A 24,127-nucleotide genomic window follows, 5' to 3' on the forward strand; every position below is an offset into this window, starting at 1 on the left:
GGAAGGAATATTTGGGAGGGGGTGCAACAACTCTATGGCTCTGCTGCTGCAGCCGCTGCGGTTTACCTCAAATCAATTTTTGTGAACATTGTACGATGTTGAGTTGTCGACGTCGTTGTTGTTTGTTCCAGAAACACAAATTTCATGCAAAAAGTTAGAAAAATAGCAACAACAACAGCAGTAACTCTGTGGCGACATACATGCATCATTTTATTGCCATAGTTAGTTTGTCAGTCAGTCAACCAATCGGTCAACTACGTAGTCAGTCAGTCCGTCAGTCAGCCGGCTTAAGGCTTTTTGCAGCATTGCCTGCAGTCAGCAAGAGCTTAACAACAATTGGAATAGAAGACGATGAAATCGGCAACAAAGAGCAAAGATTAAAACCGGAACATTCATGAACGTTTAATTAATTTAAGTTGCTGTTGTTGTTTTTTTTAATTCCACAAAAATATAGAATAACACTTGGACTTGAAACCAAAATGTTTGTTATTAGATATAAAAGAATGAAGAGGGTAATGGGGACAAAGTGTGCTTTATAAACAATTATGATTGATCGTCAATTTTTGCCACAAACAGATGGAGAGCTTAATTTGTATGTTTTACCAGGCACTTTTAATACTCTTATGGCTAATGGTCTTGATAGCTATTATCTCAAATAATATATTCGTACATATGCATATAAGCTACATATACAGCAACGGTAAATATTTTACTTTTTTAATGTCCCAACCACTACTTCATTAACCCTCTGTCGGATACCTAAGTCTGGCGAGACCTTTTTGATTTTATTTTGCTAGGAACTTCTCAGCCTTTATGAAAAAAATGGAAATTGTTAAATGTGACTAAAGCTATCAAATCTCCTGAAGCGATCGGTACCTTAATAAAAATAACCTAAGATAACCCAGAAAAAATACTCATTACAAAACCTCTTACAAAACTATTATTTTAACATATTATTTACTAAAAGTTGTAAATATTTATTAAAATACTTTTTTTGTGGCCAAAAAATAGTCAGTTATTTCGCGCGACATGTTTTCATAAAAATAATTGGTTAGTAAGGAGTTTTTTAATGAGTACTTTTGCTGGGAAATTTTTTTGATAAGATTTCTTTCTTAGAGATAACTGGAAGCTCTACGAGCACTACTACGAATTCAACTCGTCTTCATTGATTTCAAGCAGCCTGCTGTATCTAAAAGAGGTCCATTTTGGGTCATAGAATGCTACTTATTAAAACTCTTACTTGGAGTCAGATTCCCCATAGAAATCCAAGGACAAGGAATTTCGGAAAATTCAGAGCGCTGCACAGTGGTCGAAATCACTGATCTAGCGGCGCGAAATCAATAACTTGGAAACGAATGGAAATATGTTTCTGAAATTTTGCACAAACTCAGTCTGTGTCCGTGGGTAATAATGGACTGAATATGAACAACATCGGCTAATATTTTGGTATAGACCCCATCTAACGGTACCTCCTGATATTTGATATTTTGAGGATTTAAGTCCACCATTTCCTCCCAAATTAGTTGTAACTTGGTACTTAGGGTTTCTAGTGATCACTAAACCTTTCCACCAAAAATTGTGGACATAGGTTTACGTTCGAGTATAGGCCCCTTTTACGGTACCTCCCGATTTTCAGTATTTTGGGGGTTTAAAGCTACATTTTCCGTTCAAATTAGGTGTAATTTGGTATTTGGGGTTCCCAGTGGGCACAAACATTCTCCACCAAAAATTGTGGACATAGGTCTACGTTTTGATATTGTCCGCATATAACGGTACTCCCAATATTCGGTATTGTTAGGATTTTGTCTACATTTTCAGACCAAATAAGCTGATTTTTGGTTTAGGTGGTTCTCGATGTAGCCTCCAATAACTGTACCGACAGATTATGGGTATGTTGAAGATTTAAGTTATTTTTCAAGACCATTTATCAGCAAGATTTGCAGCTATATGCAGCTAATTTGTGGTTATTCCGAATCTAGGAAGTCAAAATTAATTAGTAAAAAAAAATTGGTCTCGACCTTAGAGAACCTTTGTAGTTACGCTCCATTTAACAAAAGTATATTGCACTAAAAACATAAAAAAAATAATATTTTTTGAAAATTTATTGCTATATAACTATGTAACTGCAGGCCCCAACAATTTTTTGTAAATTTCTCTTACACCCTCCCCTATGAATAAAAAATAAACATTGTTTAGTTTTAGTTTAGTTTATTCTTTAGTTTATTCTGTAATTTTTTAACAACTTTACTCATTGTTTATTTTACAACAATTTCATTTGTTCGCTTTATTGTTGTTACAAAAACAAAAGAAATTTAAACAATATCGATAGTTGTTAAAATTTACAGAATAGGCTTGCTGATGCATCAAATTTTCTTGCAAATATTTACAACAACAAAAAAGTAAAAACAAAATTTTAGTCAGCAGAGTGTCTGTAATCGATACAATGGAAAACATTTTGCAATTTTATACTTTGATTTTTTGACTTTGGCGCCGCTGGATTAAATGGTTTCGTGCGCTGGTGGCTTCTAAATTTTGTGAAAGCAATGGCCTACTCACCGTGGAAGAAATTGAGAGAGCTGTAGAGATGCCCTTACCAAAACTATTTAAGGTTCCCAAATCAAATGTGCCTAAAGATAAAACCGATTTTAATTAGCGAAGACACTAGTTAGCGGAGATTCAATTTGTCAGGTATAACAAGTTATATTTTACAATGAAATGTGTAGGACAATAAATTTGCGGAAAGTAGTAGGAGTCATCTTTCCACCAGTACCATCAATGTAGGCATATCCTATTTGAGTCCCGAGCAGGTATGGTTTTTTCCACCACGAAACGTTTTTTTTTTAAATTTGTACATTTTCGGAATGTGATATAAACAGTACTTTCCCGTATGAGGCATACGCGAACCTCATAGACATGCTTTCGTTTTTTATCCTCAAATGTATTTGTTATACTAAAATATAATCTGTTACACCACAAAAATTATATCTCCGCTAAGTGGTGTCTTCGGTACCTTAAAAACGGTATTTAGTGTAGCGACGGTAACCCCGTCTACTATGGAAGAAAACCTTGAAAGGTCTTCGGTCAAGGCCTGTTTGCATTGCACTCCTGCAAGAACACCATTTGCAAAAGTTGGGGATCTCTGACGACAAGTCATACTCTGCTTGAATGTAACCTTGGATCTGAACATCCTAATATAGGGTGCTTGTTGTTAAAAAAAAATTTATAAAAATTTTGGGCTGGACCAACTCGTACGTGGTTGAGCCAAAAACTACTGTGGTTGTTCGTGCCAGCTGATATCGTTCATATTCTCACGATAGTTGTTATGGCACCAGCAACTGTATCTGTGTCCACCGATGTGCCATTACATCGGCAAACTTCGGGAGATCTTCAATGAGAAAGCACATCAAAGATGGCTATTGGAACTTGGTTGTACGGTATCCAAGGCAATATGGCCTGTGGTTTCACGTCGAACAACGGCTTCCCTACTCTCACTTGATAAGTTAGGGATGAAAATCGCGGTGGGACTTATAACAGGTCACTGCAGGTCAAAATGGGACGACAATGGCAATGCCTACTGCAGACTATGTGAAGATGCGGAGGAGATAGAGACTGTCGAACATCTGCTTTGTAGGTGTCCCATGTTGCAAACAAGGATATGCCGTACACTAGGCAGATATGAGATAGACACTCTAACCTTCCTGTCTAACATAGATTCCATCGTCCTACTCAACTTTGCCAGACATCTCATCTCATCAAGCTGCATCAACACTCTATCCTCTCCTTCATCTTAAATATCTCAACAACACACCTCCATCATCTTTAAATAATCATCTCCATCATTTTTAAATAGCCTACACAGGATGAACACAATGGACCAACGGTCTCCGAGTAAAGCAGTCACCTATTCCAATAGAGGGCTGCGCATCCTTAAACCTGTCTGTGTCCAAATCTGCTTAATAGGCTTGTTGATCTTGGGATTCTCTCTTATATCGATGGACCTCTACCTCTCTAGAGCATGAAGATCCCTTGGGTGGTGGAGTCATTTCAACCATACACTGATTGGGATGACTCTCACGGTAACACTGCAGCGAGAGTATGCCGTTGTGTTGACGTACTGAAAGGATATTCGATTCCTCTGGCACATAGTCCACTGATGACATAAATAGGCAACCTGTTGCAGTTACCAACAAGTTCAAATGTGGCTGTACAAGTTCAGCGCATGCGTAAAGATCTCAATGTCGTTAGTGTGGAATGCTTGGCAGTATCTTCTCTGGACAGTCTAGCAATAAACACATATGGAACTAAGATGGAGGAAGGCACGGGCGCCGCACAGTGGTTCAGAATCGTGTTTTTCCCGGTCAAAACTCAGTAAGTTTTGAACGGATAGAGATATTTTCATAATTATTTTTTGTTGGACAGATAACATAATCATACCTTCTAATTCGGTCTATTAGTTGAAGAGGAATTCAAGGTCAAAATTAAAAATTTTTGTTTTTTCATATTTTGCATCCAAAATATGAGTGGATTTTTTAGTTTTTCATATCGACACCTCCAAATAATAGTATGCTAAGTCTGAAAAGTGAGTTTTGCAGGAAAAGCTCTCAAAGTTTACAGTTTTCTTTGACCTTCACTACTATTCTGAATAAACATTTGTTTATAACTTCTGTTCGGATTGACCGATCATTACCAAAATTTGACAGAATTTAAGTTAAAGGACGTAAAATGTAAAAATGTAAAGAACTTGAAAACATGCTAAGTGGACTTAGCATACTATTGTTTGGAGGCGTCGATATGTTTTATAAAAAATAAAAAAAAAAATTAAAAAAAATTGGGAATTTTTTTCCAAAATTGAAGAAATAAAAGAAATAACTGATATAACTCTTATAAAAACTCATATACTGTCGGACCTCGATTATCCGTAATAGTTGGGACCGGAGGCATTACGGATAATGGAGTAACACTATTTCTCATATATTTTTAATCAACAAAATTAGCGCTGTTGCAAATAAGAGCAATTATGAATTTATTGTCAAGTTTAAAAGATTGAAACTGTTCTAAAATATTTCATGTGTGCATTGTATTTGTTCATTGAAATTGGGTCGAATGAATTATAATCCCGGATCATAAAGATTTTTACGGTTAAACGGTGTAAAATTAACAAAAAAAATCGTTGTTTTCCTTACGAATAATCGATTACCGGATAATCGAGGTTCGACTGTATTAAACAAATGTTCATTTGTGTAAAAAAAACCTGTAATTAATATGGGAAACGGTATGGAAAAAACACCAATTTTTACCAATGTAATTTCAAACAATTAAAAAAAAATGTTAAACGAAACGGTACGGGCACAAAAGTATATATGGGCTGAAAGAGGACACACTAAGCTGTTCCCTAAAAGTTCCAGTTCACTAAAGTTGGTATTTCACTAAAATTTAGTACCTGAGGGAAAATAAAATAGCTCACTTCGTGAAAACGCTACGTTAATTTATTGATACAGTTCTTAAAACCCCTAACAAAACAAAACAACGAACACAATATTTGTTATAGGTTCAGAGAAATAGATATGTCCTTCTTCAGAAATTTGAAAAAAAAAGTATCGTCTTTAGGAGCACGCCACGCCGACACCTTCTAATATTTTGACCTAATTTTTTGGTTTCCTTAGTTTCAATATGTTTACTATCTAATCCCATATAGGAATTAACAATCGGTGACGACAAAAAATTGGGGGTTTGGCCAGGAAAATCGATTCCTGAACCACTGTGCGCCGGTGTCTATTGCTTAATGATAGCTGTAGCCTCTTTCAAGCAGAGATCCTTGCTTGATATGTCGAGTGACTTGTGAAAGTTTTTGAAACCTTGATAAAGGAGATCTGGGGCCTATTCGCAACACCAATCGTACATTTACTAAGGTAGATGCATTACCAATTTGTTACAACAATGTCACAAAGTTTTACAAAAATAAATCAGTTCGTACATTTTTCTAGCACAACTTCATTCCGAAATTATTAACTAAAGTATTATTCAACAATTTCAGCAAATATTTACATATTTCATTAATAAGTTTGTTTTTTAGTTTTTGTTTAAAAAATAAACACATTTTTACCATCTACTTTTTAAATGTTCTTTGAAGAACACATGTTTTCAAAGTTCGATTTTTTCATTCACGAGCAAATACTCGAATCGAATGCCGTAATTAGGCCCTTGGCGTGCAATTTTTCGTAGTAGAATCGTTTCCCAAATTTGGACCGAAGCAATTGATCTGTTCGAGAGTTATAGTGCGCTCCATCCAGCCAGACAGACAGACCGACATGGTAAAATCAACTCCAAATTGTCTGAAACGGATTTCGTCCAAACATCATATCGATGAAGCATATTTTGCCCTATGAATGTATATATACATATGTACATACCCTCGTTAACATAAATGTTATGTCAGTTTGGTTATCTTATGTGGCTATAAAGTTTATTTTCAATTATATATCTGCTTACAGTAATTTAAAAAATTATCCATAATTCTGATAAATTCAAATTTTAAAATCATTTTGTGCGTGAGGTTTTTTCGCCGAATCACCTTATAATTATGATTTTATGTAAACTTATGCAGAAGAAAATCATCGCGCTATGATACAGCGATATGAGGTTGTAAAAAAGTCATAACCCTAATGTATACATTAAGCAACTCTTCATCGGCACTGGACAGACTTGCGTATAAGGAAGGCAAGACCTCCTCTTCCGCTTCTTGTGCGATCCTTTCGCAAAACTTTGTAGCCATCGCAACGTTGCACGCATGACTCATATCGCAGTAGTCCTGGTGGCGAAACCCATTTCATGCATCCATTACATCTCGCCGATGTTGACATATGGTGTGTGCGGATCTACCAAACGAAAAAGATCCATGACCCAAGGTTCTTTTCTATCCCGAAAGACCCCAAAAAAGCTCGGAGCAGACATAGCAAGATATATAGCCGCTCCCAAAAAAATTGCGAAAACTAAATTTAGAGCATTCGTTTGAGTTCTATTTCTGGTCGTCATTGTAAAACAGACCCTTTAGTTTCTGAATTGGCTCACATGGAATATTTTGAATTTTAATTAACATAGTATTTAGTACCTGATTTTATTAACCTAAAAGTTCTATATGCACATACATACAAGTATTTATGTATGAATGCATTGTATATTTTTTCAACAAAACCCAAAATTAAAGAATTGCGTTCTATAAGCGTCTGTAGGTTGAGCTGCTAAGCCAAACCTTAAATTTAAATCACAAAACTTAATTCATTTAAACACCAAATAATTAAACTTTTTTTGTTTGTAATTAATTGAAATGCCAATGAAACTAAACGTATATACACATATTTATGTATGTAAATTCATTTAAATGTTTCACCTAATGGAATATCCATTGGTGAAAAATGATATACCAGACCACTAATGTTCCTTTTGTTATGAAAAACATTTGATTCACTGAAGAAAAAACAACACACATAACATTCGACTCTACATGTGCAAGACACCCAATTCCAAGGCGGGTACAACAAACGAGGAACATGTGTTTCTGATGGAGACATTAAATAAATTGCCATAGCCTGAGTACGATGACAGTCAGATAGATATGTCTTTATTTATATATTCTGGAAAATCACTTTGACTTTTGAAGTTTTTTTTGGATTTTTTAAGAAAATAAAATGTAAAATGCTTAACACAACAACTTTTGTTGTGTTTTCCCTTCATTACATTAATCACGCCTATAATAAGAAGTAGGGAATGACAAGTTTGGTGTGCATTTTTTTTGTTTTGTTGAATTACTGTCTTAAATGCTACTCGTAACGCTATTTTCAATTATTTATTAAATCCTCCAGCAGGCTTGAGCAACCAACCATAAAAAATTAAGATAACGTATAGCAAATGCGTGAAGAATTAACATACTTACTTTGCCGTCTACTTTTTGACTATGGTTATTTCTTGACTTAATTTCAAAGCCCAGATTTTGTAAAAAACTGAAAATAATAGAACTCGAAGAATCTTATAATGTGGCCTTTAAAAAAAAAACGTATAAAATTTGAAGGATTCGTTGGGCGAATGGTTTAAGTTTGTCAACATGATTTACGCAAAATCGACCAACTGACCACATCCGTTGTCGACAGTGTATCAACACCGGTTTTGGTCTAAATGAACACGACGTTGTCATTTTGACAACGAGATGGTGTCAACGGTTTCAAGAACTGACATCGTACCGTTGTTAAAGTGAGAACGATCGTGGTCGAAATATTAAAAATTGAGCACGCATGTTGACGTAGGGAATGAAAGATACCAAGGAACGGTCCTAACCGACTTCAACATGGCAAAGCCCAGGATTTATCTTTGCCCCTCTTTCATCTCAAACGAACACTGACTTCCGCGTGGTGTCACCTGGGGAGCTGGCTTTAACACCCGTTAAAGGTAGCGAACTAACATGTGGCGCGCGTTCACCCATACTAACGTTAAAAATTTGGGTTTGGGCGTTGGGTTAGTAGTCCTTCCCTAGAAAAAGAAGCCTACTATGAAAAAACGAAAGAAAAGAAAAACAAACCCCTCTAAAGCCGCAAAATCCATACTTGGATACCAGAGACCTCCGCCAAGGAATCCATGGTATGACCAGGAATGTCGTTCTGCTACCGAAGAGAAAAATGCGGCATATAGGGCTACTCTAAAATCAGTAGCAACGCGTAGCGTTTAGCGCACGAGAGAGGTATCGGGAGAAAAGGAGGGAAGAGAAACGTCTTTTCCACAGGAAAAAGCGGGTTTGTGAAAAAATCGAGATGTACAGGAGCCAGAATGAAGTCCAAAACTTCTACCAAAGAGTGAAACATCAAACTGATGGCTTTGGTAAAGGCACATCCTCCTGTAGAGACCAGCAAGGTAATTTGGTAACTGATACAGATATGGAAAGAACATTTTTCCAAACTGTTGGTATCCGATAGTAGTGAAGACGACAAAGATACCACAGATCCAATCCCAGAACATGGTATTGATTGTATACCGCCCAGCCAAGATGAGGTAAAGACAACAATAAACCGGCTGAAGAATAATAAGGCAGCAGGAGCCGATGGGTTACCAGCCGAGCTGTTCAAAACCGAAGAAGACACGCTGACAAGGTGTATTCATCAGCTAGTTAGCACCATCTGGCAGGAAGAACGAGTACCCGATGATTGGAACCTGAACATCCTGTGCCCTGTCTACAAGAAAGGGGATAAGACTGTAAGCTCTAACTATAGGGGCATAAGTCTTCTTCCTATTGCCTACAAGATATTGTCAGGGATATTATGCGAACGACTAAAGCCTATGGTCAATTGAAATAATTGGACCATACCAATGCGGCTTTAGACCTGGCAAATCCAGCATTGACCAGATGTTTACCCTGCGGCAAATCCTGAAGAAGACCCAAGAGATGCAGATCGACACCTTCCGCCTTTTTGTCGATTACAAAGCAGCCTTCGACAGTCCCTACGTTTAAAGGTATTCCAAGCCATGTCTGAATTTGGTATTCCTGCAAAGCTCATTCGGCTCTGTAGAATGAAATTTACTGATACTCGGTCTTCATTTAAAATAGGAAAGAACATCTCCGAAGAGTTTAGTACCAAAAGAGGGTTCAGACAAGAGAGGCCGCCTCCTATCGTGTGGCTTATTCAACATTTTGCTGGAAAAGGTTATACGGGATGCGAAGGTCAAAAGAAGTGGCACAATATATACGAACAGAAATATGTTACTTGCATATACCGATAACATCGATATCATGGGTCGATCGGTAAAGGAAGTAACTGATACCTTTGCAAAAGTCGAAAGGGAATCTGCTAAAGTGGGTCTGGCGGTAAACGGCGAGAATACCAAGTTGATGGTGTCGACGCGCAAAGCGTCCATAGAGATCGGACCAACTGTTGACGTTGGTTCCTATAATTTTGAGGTAGTAAAAGACTTCGTCTACCGCGTAAACGCACAAACAACATCAGCTGTGAAATAAAAAGAAGAATTATATTGGCCAACAGATGCTACTTTGGCTTAAATAAGCAGTTTAAAAATAAAGCCACATTTCGTCAAACAAAAACATATGGTTCCGAAGCCTGGGTACTTGCGCGAGCAGACAAGACAGTGTTTGGTGGGTTTGAGAGAAAGATTCTTTGAAATATCTATGGACCAATCTGCGTTGACAGTGAATATCGACGTCGATGAACCACGGGCTGTATCTTCTATACAACGACATCCGTATAGATAAACGTATCGAGATGCAACGATTGCGTTTGCTAGGCCATATCATAAGAATGAGCGATGATGAACCCGCTAAAAAAGCGTATAAATATGTGCCACATGGCAGTACACGCAGAGCTGGTGGGCCTAAGCTTAGATGGAGCAAACACGTGGATGAAGAGATGAAAAGGCGCGGTATTCCAGAAAGTAAAGCAGCAAACATAGAGAATTGGAGATCTTTCTTAATTCGGCTTATGGAACAAATGTTCTGGTCCATTAGCTAAGTAAGTAAGTAAGCACGCATGTGCTCATATTAAAGACAATTCGTGGTCAGATTCAACAATGTTGACACCATACTAGTGCTGGCAAACTATCGATATTCCCAACATTAGATATTTTCGATATTTCATTTCAAAAAAACGATTGCTATCGATATTATCGTTAATTTGTCATCACCAGGAATTTCGAAATAAAATTGGCGGAAGTGTCTATACTTTTGTTGATATTTTACGCAAGTACTTCACAGAAATATAAAGAAGAAAAAACAATTGCTTTTATACACAAAAATACATTTTACTTTTCCGAAAAATTTCTCACATCCACAAAGCCAAAAAAACCGCGAAATTTCTATTTATTTCAATGAATTTTATGTTAGGGTTTTTAATCCGATAATACCGATAGCAAAAAATATCTGTCGATATTGAATTTTTAAAAAATAATCGATATTGTCGATAGTCTCATCGATTTTTTGCCAGCTCTACACCATACGGTGTTGATTTTAAATCGACTTTCTTCCCTCTGTGTAGGGTCTTTGGTACAAGAGACTTCATGCACTTTACAGTATATTCAATAAGTCCCAAAGATGTTGTACTAACAAATAACGCTAATAAATTGTAAATTAAAAGCTTTGAACGTGTATACAAGTATACATATTTTAAATGAGTTTTCAGGACCTATAATTTTCAAAGTATGTACCTGCGTAAGACATCTGACATATAATTAAACACCATGCGTGAGAAGAACTTGTGCAATTTTCCATTCATAATGCTAATAAAAGGGTTTAAGCAATTACTTACAAAGGCTTTTATGAATAACGTATTATTAACTACTCAATGAGGTGGGTTTGCGTTTGCAAAAATTCCTTTGCAATCATGAATTTAATTCCATTTCATTGGAGGCAACATATTTTTAACATACCTAATACCTCAAGTTGAAACTTCCTTGATTCGATTTTAATTTGTAGTCTTAATTACTTACCATCATTAGAATATGGAACGTACCTGAAAGTAAAAAGAATATCGATTTAAATTGGGCTTCAAGTTTTTATTATAATTTTATGATGTTCAAATTCGAAAAAATGTCAAGTGCAAACACATAAAAAATATTATTACTTTATACATTTGTAATACAAATATAATTATTTAAAATGTATGGCTTTGATGCCGCACAATTACTAAGTAACAAACTTTTTTATTTTACTAAACTCGCATTTAACGATTTTTGTCAGTATGACGACAAATTTGTGACATCAGTAATACAGATGTAACCCAGCAAAATTAAATGGATTTCGTTCAATAAGGAGTAGTGATTAGACTACTTGTTCTAGAGTTGTTAGGAACGCTAGATTTATCAAATTTTAACAGTATCCGAATTGTATATACGTCATGAGTTTCAATTGGTCGTAAAAAGTGACAAAGATATATGAAAAGTACTAAACAGTATTAAATTTGGTACAATTTGGATTCGGGTGAAAGGATAGCGCTGGAATTCTGAAATTTGGAATAAACATTATGTTGGAGTGTACGATTGAGGAAGTTTTGGAAATTCGTGCGTATGCGTTTGGTACAAAACCAAAAATAGGGACGTGTATTGACAACTTTTGGTGGAGAAATTTTGTGACCACTGGGAACCTCAAATGGCAAATTACAGGTATTTTGGTCACAAATATAGCTCGATTCCTCAAAACACCTAAAATCCGGAGGTATCATTATATGAGGGTTATACGAAAACATAGACTAAATCTGACAATTTGAAGTTTTATGGTCACTACCGTTCTATGGGGGCTATACCGAAACATGGACCTACATTAACAGTTTTTAGTGAAAAATTTTACTAAAAATTCTCAAAATAACGAAAATCGGTAGGTACCATTGTAAGGGGGCTATACCAAAACGTGGATCTTTGTTGACAACTTTTGGTGGAGAAGTTTTGTGGCCATTGGAATTCATAAAATCGGGAGGTACAGTTATATAGGGCTTAACCAAAGCATGAACCTCTATTTACGGTTTTTAGTGGAAACGTTTAGTGACCGCTAGTACCATCAAAAGGTAAAGAAAAATGCAGCTAAAATCCTCAAATTGCTTGAAAAATTGGAGATATTGTTATATGGGGTCTATAACAAAACGAGGGCCGAAGATGACACTCGGGTGCAAAAATATAACATTCTAGAATGAAAACAACAGATGGATAGACGAACATGACTAGATCGAATTTTATCCTGATCATGAATAGTTTAAATGGTCGCAAATGATTATTTCAATGCATTACAAACGGAAAAACAAACATAATATGCCCTACATACTATGGTAGAGGGAGGATATAAAAAAAGAGGAATATAAATCTTTTCTTAGTTCGGCTTATAGGACAAATGTTCTGTAGAGGGCCAACTAAGTAAGTAAGAAACTGTATACATCGTAAAGTTTCTTCCAAACGCACATCAATTTCCGAGAAGGTCTATACCGAACAACACCTTCAGCTACCTTCCTCACGAAAGTTCAAAATTCGTTTAAGTGTAGTTTAATGACTGTTCGAGAATTGTCTTCAAACGGCCTCTCTAACATATGTCCCAAACATATTTTGCAGTAAACATATATTTGTTTGCAACCACTCCCAAACATAACATATGTTTGGGTCGTGCAAACTAATATATGTTTGGGTGCAAACAAATATTTCTTTGGATGTAATATAAATATAAACCCAAATGTAATGTAAATACAAATACAAAACACAAAAGCAACAACAGACGCGTAGATACATACACAAAATTCCACATCGCCCAAGAAATACATAACAGACTTTAATGAAAGAAAAACGGAATAGAATAATTTATAAAAAAGTAAATAGTAATGTAGTGTCACACTTTTAAAAAGAATAAAACAAAAATATAGAAACGTCGTTGTACACTTCTCGTTAGTTGTAAAATAGAACACATTCTCCTGTCAAAGTTAAAATCATCAGCGGGAAATCGTTAACTGGAATCAAATGATTATATAATGTAATAAATAGGTACATCCACATTTCAAATATACATACATATGTATGTATCATGGTACAATAATACAGGTAGCATTATCATGCCAGCTGATGGTAACATAATGTGTCAACTGCATTGAATTGATGTCAAATTTTGACACCTTATGTTACCAACAATTGCCGATGCGGCTACCTGTGTATTTGTACCATGGTATGTATATAAAAAATGTATTGATGTTATTACCAATATTAAATGCGATTTCTTCTTTGTCTCACAGCATATGTCCATTAGGGTTATGACTTTTTGACATTTTTTCTCAAAAATGATTTCCTGTAGCAGGGATGAATGAACTTTTACCTAATAATCACTACGCTATCGTTTATTCCATTGAAATATAAAAAAGTTCACGCACAAATCGATTTTAAAAATATAATTTTTTGAAAAAATTTATGAAATGAAAAAAAAAATTATTTTTCTAAAATTATTTTTTGTTGCACGGATGAATAAATATAAGCCTACTAATAACTATAATAATGTTTATTTCATTCAAATATTGAAAAAGGTGCACAAACCACTTTGAAAAAATTTAAATTATTTTGTTTTTTGCTAAAAAATTATATCTTTAAATAAAAGCGTTTATGACATTTTTACGATTCTCAGAATTGAAGAAAATTAGTGAGAAATAAATGTTATGTCAGTTTAATTATCTCATGTGACTCTAAAGTTTATTTTCAATTATATATCTGCTTACAGTGACTTCAAAAAATTGTCCATAATTTTGATAAATTCAAATTTTAAAATCATTCTGTGCGTGAGGTTTTTTCACCGAATCACCTTATAATTATGATTTTATGTAATCTTATGGCAAAACTCATCACGCTATGATACAGGGGTATGAGGTTGTAAAAAAGTCATAACCCTAATGTCCATTCACCTTTTTGGATTCAATTATAAAATGTATTGGGTTTAAATCACAAAGCACCGATTTATTTATTCACTTTACCGACTAGAGCGACCCACACTGAAAGATAGTCCAGAAGAAACTGCAAAAGTAAATGAAATTCCCCTTCTCGCAAAAACGATAAAACAGAACAGCAAATAATAACCCATTACATATTTTCTTTTTCTCTCCGCCTTGGCCGTGAGTTACAAAAAAAGGCCTACTGAAGAATAAATCGCACCAACAACAACACAGAACGCAACACTAGCTTTTGGCCGCATACACACCGCCATTTCAACCTCTCGTCGTCGCTTCTGCGTCTTCTATTGCACCATACAAACAGTTCTTTATTATAACATATTTCTAACATATATTTTTCTGCGTGTACCTCTTGTGGTATCATGTTTCCTGACATAATGGCTCAAAAGCTATAAAATTTATACATTAACCATGTTATATGGCTGGTGGGTACGATAACTATCGAAAGGAGCGACTGACTGACATTGGTCAAACGTTTGCAAATCGTAATATTTCTTTCAAAACTTAAATCAAGTGCGAAGATTGTTCAAAATTTTCACATAAACGCAGTATATGGGATATTCCTGAATTGTTTTAAAATTGTCATTTCCATGTGATTCTAATTACAACGGTATAGTTTTTTCGTGATATGTCTAAAATGACCTAATAGCTCAACGATATCCTTTTTTGGCTGGTTGACACGATAACTATTTAATCCAGTATAAGGTTACTACTCAGACCGTGTTGAAATTTTAATAGTGGCTAGTCATTGTGATGGTGTCTAGAACATATTTTTTTGCTCGGGGAATACTATACTTTCTGAGATATGGGTATCGTAATGTACCAGAATTTAGGGTCACTCCTTCGACCAACAAACCTGTTATTGATTTTGGCTCATTCATAAGTTAAGGACATATAGCTGACTTTTCTTCTTGTCAACATCACAACATCTGTCAGAAGCATTTCTTATATACGTATGTATTTACTTATTTCAACTCAAATATTTTGCTGGGTATGTTAATAGTGAAAGGCAGGAAGCTATTGAAGTTGTCCACAAAGTTGCAAAATATAAATTAAAATGCAATTAAGCGATACTCAAAAACTCAGATAGATGGATGGCCAATGTCCATATCATAAAAAGACCAAGGGGCAAATAGGCAAATCACTTAAAAACTTGATGGGTTTCTTGACATTTAAATGACAACATATTTTGTTAATGCTTATACAGTTGCGTTCAAAATAATAAGACCGCCCATACAAAAAAAGAAATATGTCAAAAAATATGGTTAAACCTACCCTTTTGGTTTATTTTAAATTTGTTTAACATTGTTGGCATCCCAACAGTTAATTCATCAGCAGAAATGTGACAATCTGCTTTAACTTATTTACTGTTTACACCAACATTATAAATCGTGTTTAAAGTTTTTGTTCAAAAAAATAGGAGTGTGGAAGAAAAAGGACGATAAAAATAGTTTTAGTTGAGTTTAGGATCACAATTGTCTATATTTTAGTTAACAGTTGTAAATCCAAGAGATTTTATGAGATTCGATTGTTGTTTGAAAACGAAAGTCCTTTGGAGGTAGCCAAAATACAGCCGATTGTCCTTGCAGAAATTTTTTCCATAAATTGAGCACTTATTGGGCAACTCAATGGATTTTGTAGACAAAAGCTTTAACGATTAGATTTGTTTGATGCTATGGATGTTATCTCTAACAATATATAATGATTGGTATCTCATAAATTTGTGTATTTTGATCCTTGATCCAAGTTTAAGACAGTTTACATTAGCCCTTAAGGTAAGGATCGGACAAAAAAAGCGTATCTATAAGGAATTTATTCCCCAACCAAATAATATTTGGAAGTCCTTAGGGTGCTAACCTTGTGTATGCAGTCAATTTTGCTTTTATTCAAAAAATGTTTAAAACGTGAACGGTTGAAATATACTTTGAACCATTTAGTGATAGGCAGGCTGGGATTGCACTATGATTGGTATACGCCGTAATATATTTTTCAATATAAACTTACGTTTTTCACTCAAAAATATTTCATTTAGGTTTGATTCATTAGAAAACTGTTTATTATACGATGGAAAACCTAATAAAAATAATCATAGGCCAACTTCAAAAGTTTGTCTTTAAAAAAATGTCTCATATGTGCCAATCATCCAATTATTCAAAAATGAACCATATAGTCAATTCTGCGTGCAGTTTAGATGCTAAGGACCTCAAAACATCACTTGATCGGAAAATTAATGCCTTATAGATACGCTTTTTTAACCGATCCTTACGTAAAGAGTTAATGGAAACCGGCTTTAACTTGGCTCAAGGATCAAAATACACGAATTTCCGGGATACCGATCATTATATATTGTTCGAGATAACAGCCGGAGCATCAAAAAACTCTAATCACTAAAGTTCTGTCTACAAAATTGATTGAGTTACCCAATAAGTGCTCATTTTATGGAAAAAATCGCTGCAAGGACAATCACCTGTTTTTAGGCTACCTCCAAAAGAACTTTTGTTTTCAAACAGCTATCAAATCTCATAAAATCTATTGGATTCACTACTGTCAACTAAAACATACAATTTTGATCTTAAACTCAACTAAAAATATTTTTATTGTCCTTTTTCTTCCGCACTCCTATTTTTTTGAACAACAAATTTGAAGGCAATTTATAATGTTGGTGTAAACAGTAAATAATTTAAAACAGATTACCACATTTCTGCTGATGAATTAACTGTTGAGATGTCAACAATGTTAAATAAATTCAAAATAAACCAAAATATGTAAGTTTATCCATGTTTATTCGACCATTCCCTTGGTGTGAATGAGCACTCCTATTATTTTGAACACAGCTGTATAGGCAATTTACTCCATTGTTTGATATAAACTGGTGTCTGCCAAACAGTAATAGGAAATATTTGTCATTTGTAAAACTCATATCACACGCGAAAGGACATAGATGTGGATGTAAATAACGAACAGGGGGAATGCAAGAGGGGTTTTCAACCCTCACACTATCGATTCTATTTCTATAAATTTGAGAAAATAACTTATTATCTGAATAAAGTCTATATCAACACAACCATTTGTGTGTCAACATTATTTGAAAATCTAAACAAGCCATTAGCATACTTTTGGCGATTGATAGATATTTCTTCCCTGTTTTTCGTTTTTCTGTTGCTTTAAAAGTCTGTGGGTTTTTAGTTAATAGGACAACAGTTGAAAGGAAAAACGTTTTCCATTGAAAACGAAAATCAACATGACGTGGGAGTGTCTGTTGTTTGCCCAAAAAATTTCAATGAAATCAAAACCGAAAAAAACAACGAAACGGTTTGTTTTTTGTGTGACAAAAAGCAAAAACAAATCAGTTGGTCGTTGTGTCTGTCTTTTATTTGTTCAGTTGAATTGGTGTCAAAATGCAATTAATTTTTGTTTGTAGTTTCCAATGAAAAAGAAAAGAAGAACAGATAATAAATCACTTAATAAATAACAAAGACGACAAAACGAATTAAGAATTGTGTAAATTATCTCTTTAAGAATGAATACCTGAAATTAAAGGCTAAGCCTTTATTATTTATTGCCACATATTCATCAAAGACAGGTATAAGGGAACAAACTGCGATCCAAGTAGCAGGGACATTGTAAATATTTTTAGTCTTATTGTTATGGATGACATATGGTACACTATACCTCATCGAATGGTTTTAAATCAAATCCATTACAAGCATTATAACAATCTAACTGTGTAACTGATTTGATCCAAATTTTTAGGCCATGCACAACTTTACGACAACTTTAAAATAATTTTAAAATGACAAAATAAATCCAATATTTTCCCAGCTATTTTGCAATGAGTTTATTTTATCTTTGGCCTCTAATAAACCGCAGAAAAGAAAAAAACAAAAAGTTCAAAACATTTAACTTTGTTGCTAATGAAATACAGAAATACCATCGAAAATGAAACGGCAAACGAAAAAAGCAAAATAAAAAACAAAAGTGCAAATTATGGTGAAACTACTTTAAAGCCGACCTCTATGTTAATTGCGTTCGCCACTGTGGTGTCAATCGTAGCTTAAACCAGCTTTTGACATTTAAGTCTGAAAAATTATTTCATCGTTTAGTTATGAATGGAATTTTGAGAACTCGTAGTCCAACCAAAGCAAAACCAGACTTTGTTCAGTGTTGTTTTCTGTCTTCTTTTTTGTCTGTTCATACGTAAACATTGGCTTTTTAAGATAATCAAATAAATTAAAAATTCAAAACAAAATAAGATTATTCTTAGAAAACAAAAACCGTCATAAGTTGTGAACGAATTTGGCGTTAAATTGTATTTATGAAATACTTATGAGTCAGCTGCTCCAAAAAAAGATGGTAGCAATAGTATTTGAATAACAAATCAATAAATTAAATTTGAATGAATTAAAATTCTTAAATTGGTGGCAGGTCTTACAAAAGACAAATTGTGTTGTTGAATGAGAAAGTTCGTAGAGCAGACTGCAAAAATTCCTCTAAATCCTAGATGGTTCTTTTAAATTTTGCTACCAAAGACACAAATTTTTGACATATGTAGTTCCCAAATGTTTAATTGGGGAGAATAATTACCGAATTCAACTTTTTTTAGATGCTTTTAAATAAAATAATTTTTTTTTCCACAACATCCCATACAGGACAAGGGAGACTTCTCTCATATCAATGAGTGCACCCCGATTCATATTTAGCTCAATGATATGGGACCTACTGTTTATCGCCGAGTCCGAACGGCGTGTCTTAAGACACCACTTGTGGAGAAGTTTTTCAAGGCTGAAATACTCAGGAAATGTCGCCAACATTACTGAGGGGTATTTTGCCACCGATGAACCCGAACCCATGACCTTCTACGTGCAAGGCGGGCGTGCATACCATTGCACCACGGTGGCACCCATAAAATAATTTTAATGGAACAAAAAACGAGCTGTTATTTGTTTACAAAACAAGTAAAAGAGTATCAGTCGGCTTTGCCGACAGAGATAAACCATCAGTCTGTGTAAATTGTGACATCTATGGACCGTTCGAATACCGGATACACAACCGATATCCTTTCCCCCAAAAATTGTATATTTGTGACACTCTCCGCTAATTCTGAGCATTAAAGTCCCCCAAAACCAGTCGGTTATGACCTTCTAAAATCGGGCTAATGTTGGGCCTATAACCTGGAGTGCAGCTATTTATCGGCGGAATGTATACGTTCAGCAACACTACCTCGGCAGTACCCCACCCGAATTCTACCCTCATACATTCCATGTAGGTTTCACTAGAGCCAGACTCAAGCGAGATAGGTCTGTATTGAACAGACTGGCGCAATAGGAAAGCTAACCCTGCAACTTGGACTGGTTGCGTTCATAAAGAATCAGGAGGCAGGTGAGTGTTGTCCCAATCCACATGCAGGTTATGTGTTCGGTATCCTTCCATCAATTCGGTTTCAATATGAATTGAGACGTCCGGATCTTAACTGGACTAAAACCACTCGTGTTTGCCTTGGTAGCTGGAGATTTTCTGCTGCGATGGATAGCGGAGGGTCCACAAGTACGACATTCACACTGTATCTCTGTACTGCCTGCGCGACTGCTTCAGTGTGAATGTTATCCAAGACTGTCTGATAGGCTCTTTCTTCTAGACGTTCTCGATTATACCTTTAAACCTCTCTCTCCATATATTATGAAGATCTCTCCTGAAATGCCTGGGTGGGGGAAGCAAAGGACGTTCCGAGACATCATCACTGCCGCAGCCGCTCGCCATATACTTGCTGGTCGAATACCCAAAGTAAGGCCAAACTTCCCAGCAGAGGCGACGTGATTAGCAAATGAGCGTGATGAGCTTCTTCGAGCCAACCCCAGTGACCCCAGAGCTGACACTGGAAGTTATCAGGCTGGTCGGCAAACATAAGCAGAACAAATAATTAAATCAACATTGGTGCCGGTTTAAGTGAATTGTTGGTAACGGTTAAGTCACTCTCGAACCCCGGAAGAAGGGAAGATAGGACCTCAGTCACATTTGGCGACGTTACGTTGAATGACCCGAAGAGGTCCGCAAGTTATTTCAATCGTCAGTTTGTCGAGCACCCCGAGAGTGCCAGGGCGAAGAGAAGAGTATAGAGATTTCCTCCCTCCGAAGATGAACTACCACAGTTTACAATGGATTATGTTGCGAATGCCATCATCATCCAAATCGCTAAATCATCCAAAGCATTGGGCCCTGATGGAATCTCCATGGTAATGCTGAAACAACTGGATGAGCCGGGAGCGGAGTATCTCACTAAAGTTCTCAACCTGTCGCTAGCCACCCCAATTGTCCCCGAAGTCTTGAAAATGGGCAGAATGGTCCCGCTACTGAAGCCAGGCAAAGATTCCAAGAGTGAATCGTACAGGCCGAATTCGCTTTTGTCGGCTATAGCAAAGACTCTTGAGGCCTTAGTCCTCCCCAGCGTCAGAAATAGCTATCTAGTTGCCGATCATCAGTATGGGTTCCTGCGCTGCACACCATCTCCACATATATTTGTCGAGGACTCAACCATGAAAGGCCGTGTGATAGAACGGTGATGGTGGCGCTTGAATTATCAAAAGCCTTTGGTACTGTCAGGCACTCCACGCCGTTTGAGGACATTGAGCAGACAACCCTCCGGCCAAGTCTGAAACGTTGGATAATCAATTATATGTGTGGACGGCAGTCGTACGTGGAATTCAGGAACAAGAAGTCCAAAGCCCGTAGAGTGAAACAGGGAGTTCCCCAAGCTGGGGTGATATCTCCGGAACTGTTTAACCTCTACTTCTCCTGTATTCCGCCCCCTCCAGACGGTTTTGAGATCGTAATAGATGCGGATGATTGTACGATCCTGGCGTCAGGTACCCACCCTGATGACATCTGTGAGAAAATGAACTCTTATTTAACTGATCTTACCACCTTTTTCCACGCGAGGAATATGCAGATATCCGCCACTAAATCTTCGGCCACTCTGTTCACCACATGGACAGCGCAGTATAGAAGGGAGTTGAATGTCGTGGTCGATGGTAGCAAAATTCCGACACTACGTTCACGTCGTCCGTAGATGCTACAGCCATCTGCGACAAACTGAAATGCAGAAACAAGGTCCTCAAGTCCCTAGCCAGCAGCTCTTGGGGTGTTGATAAAGAAACCTTGTAGACCACATACAACGCGATAGTTTGATCCCCGAATTTAGTTGATACGCATTGGAAAGAGATTCAAATTTGTCAGTATACCGCCCTGAGAACAGCAACATGGTGCCTCCTCAAGTCTTCAGAGGACCATCTACATGAGGAGGCAAAGATTTTTCCAGTACAGCAACACAATGAGATGCTTTCGTTGCAGTACTTGCTCGGGTGTTACCGTGAGAGCCATCCCAATCACCATCTGCTGGCTAGGCCCGACACACCCAGGCATATAAGGATGGATATTCATGATCTAAAGAGGGTCCAACAATATAGGAGAGAACCCCTAGATCAACAGGCATACCAGGCAGATCTGAATAGCATTCAGACGGACGCAGTTGCTAAGGCCATAATCAAATACAGTGTGAATAAAGTCCTCGGAGTACATCCCCCATCTCTTCCAGCTAGGAGCATCAGCTGCCACGACAAACCGGAGTAGTTTTGGCTCAACTACGCTCAGGATATTGCAGTCCGTGCAAAACATCTGCCGAGTATGCGGCATGGGTTACATCCCATCGAAGCAGCCACAAACACGCAAACACAATAATATACAATGTTACAACAACAACATTGCGGTAATACCCAAGCAGGTACTGCATCGACAACATCCTGTTGTGTTGATGCACCGGTAAAACCTTATGAAGATGATCCACTGGTGTCATAAGGAGACATCCTGTTGCAGTCCTCTGGTCAGCATTCTGGCAGGCTGTGTGCAGCAACATAGTTCCTTTCGTAGTCCCTCATATGGAGGAGTCCAGAGCAACCCCCAGAGTGCACACACTCCCGACATAGTGCATATCTCATCGAAGTTTTAGTGTAGTGGATGCGGATGTGACAAACCGACCATTTCCCCCATCCACGAACGGCACGGATCAAAAGAATTCAGAGCAGGATTTCGGGAAAATGCTGCTCCCAACACAGAAAACGACTCAAATACAAACAAATGTAGACTGCGGTGGCAGTCGCTGGTCGGAACACAGGTGTTGTGTGGTTCTGGGTCCACCCAGTATTGAAGAACCCGCCACGGTGTGAATCTCTCACCTAAATTTCCCATAAACTAAAACAAAAAACAAATATTCAATCGCTGCCTATATTCACATCTTGGATTCTCCGTCAATGCCACTTAAAGTGTTAGTTTACCTACCTCATTGTTGTGATGTTTGATATCTTTAAACCGGTTATTGAAAAAATATTTGCATTATAAGTGCAATGCTTGAATTGAAGTGGACAAACGCACCTAATGACTTTGCTGCAAAAAAAACTAATTGCAAACGCTTGTAATAATTGCGTGGTGTGAATTTGAAGAAACAAAATAGTAACAGCTTGATATCAGGTGGCAGCAGCTATGGCAACCGTTTTAGTTTGGTCAGACAATGTTGATCAATGAATGCACGAAGCAAATAACAACAACACAATTCGATGTGGAATGTGAAATGCAAATGAAAACAAAATTCACCTTCCTCCAGTCTCGATACTGCAGCACACCTTAGATCAACAAGAGGCTGTTGGCACAGTTACAGCAAGCCGCGAACTGTCTAAAGTTCATGTTTTCATGCTTTGGGACCTCTTTCATAAGAAGAGTCGAACAGACTTGCCCGGTCCTCTGGTTTAATGTGGCTGGACATTTTATTTATTTACTTTTTTTTACAATTGCTATGGAATCCACCAAAGTTGTCACAAATTAGCATTTAACTAAACACTTTTACCTAACAAAAACTGTCACACTGTCGAACACAGAAGACGCAATGGAAAATGGACGCTGCAAATACTTGGCCTAAAATGCACGCAATGCTGCAAAATATTTGCCCATAGACAATGGCAAACAATGATCACAACGTCTAGTACCGCAAAAACTCACACGAATCTAGACCATGTACTACGCTTATATTTGCGCAATTTACTCGTTGTAATGGAAAACCAAACACGAAGTGGGATGGAAAATCCATTATAATCTACTCAAGAAGAAATATGTATGGGTACATACACATGTAAAAGCTTGCAAAACATTTAAACGACCGACCGGCCGGCTACTAGCCGTCCAGCACATACACTTTGCCATCAATAACTTCATGCCGCGCACCAAAACGTTTCTCCTCCTCAAAGCATGACATACAAAAAGACGGCGGGCAACTGCTTAGTTACGTAGCTTTACGTTTCATTTTCTGGCACACGGGCTTCTTTTTTTCCACCATTTCTATTTTTCCGCTGCTGATGGTAGCTGGCGCATAGGAAGATAAGAAGAGCCTAACCGATAAACAATTTCTTTAATTTCCATTTCATTTGTAATTTATGTGTGCGACACAACAGAGAAATAGACGAAAAAATGCAATGAAAATGAAACCGAAACTCTTTTCGACAAGCAGATTCCGAATAGTAAGAGTTAGACCAGACCAAGACAAACATAATAAATAAAAATGTTATACAGACCAAAGATATCAAAGAGTGTACTGCACAAATATTTCATTGCTCTGCTACGACATGTGTAAGTAA

The 24,127-nt window shown here is 36.7% G+C and overlaps 1 protein-coding gene across 8 annotated transcripts in view; it reads right to left on the reverse strand.

Annotated features, from left to right (window-relative positions):
• Positions 1 to 24,127, reverse strand: part of klar (klarsicht) — a 648,847-nt gene that overhangs the window by 581,434 nt on the left and 43,286 nt on the right. For 2 of the 8 annotated variants that reach the window (XM_073982974.1, XM_073982968.1), the window contains exon 2: positions 11,479 to 11,501. The exons of the other annotated variants lie outside the window; for them this stretch is intronic. The gene's annotated coding sequence lies outside the window, so the exon portion shown is untranslated. The remainder of the gene's footprint in view (positions 1 to 11,478; positions 11,502 to 24,127) is intronic. 8 annotated transcript variants of the gene reach the window in all.

Source organism: Musca autumnalis, unplaced genomic scaffold (assembly GCF_047663935.1).
Source record: "Musca autumnalis isolate F117 unplaced genomic scaffold, ASM4766393v1 scaffold_4, whole genome shotgun sequence".
NCBI lineage: Eukaryota > Metazoa > Arthropoda > Insecta > Diptera > Muscidae > Musca > Musca autumnalis.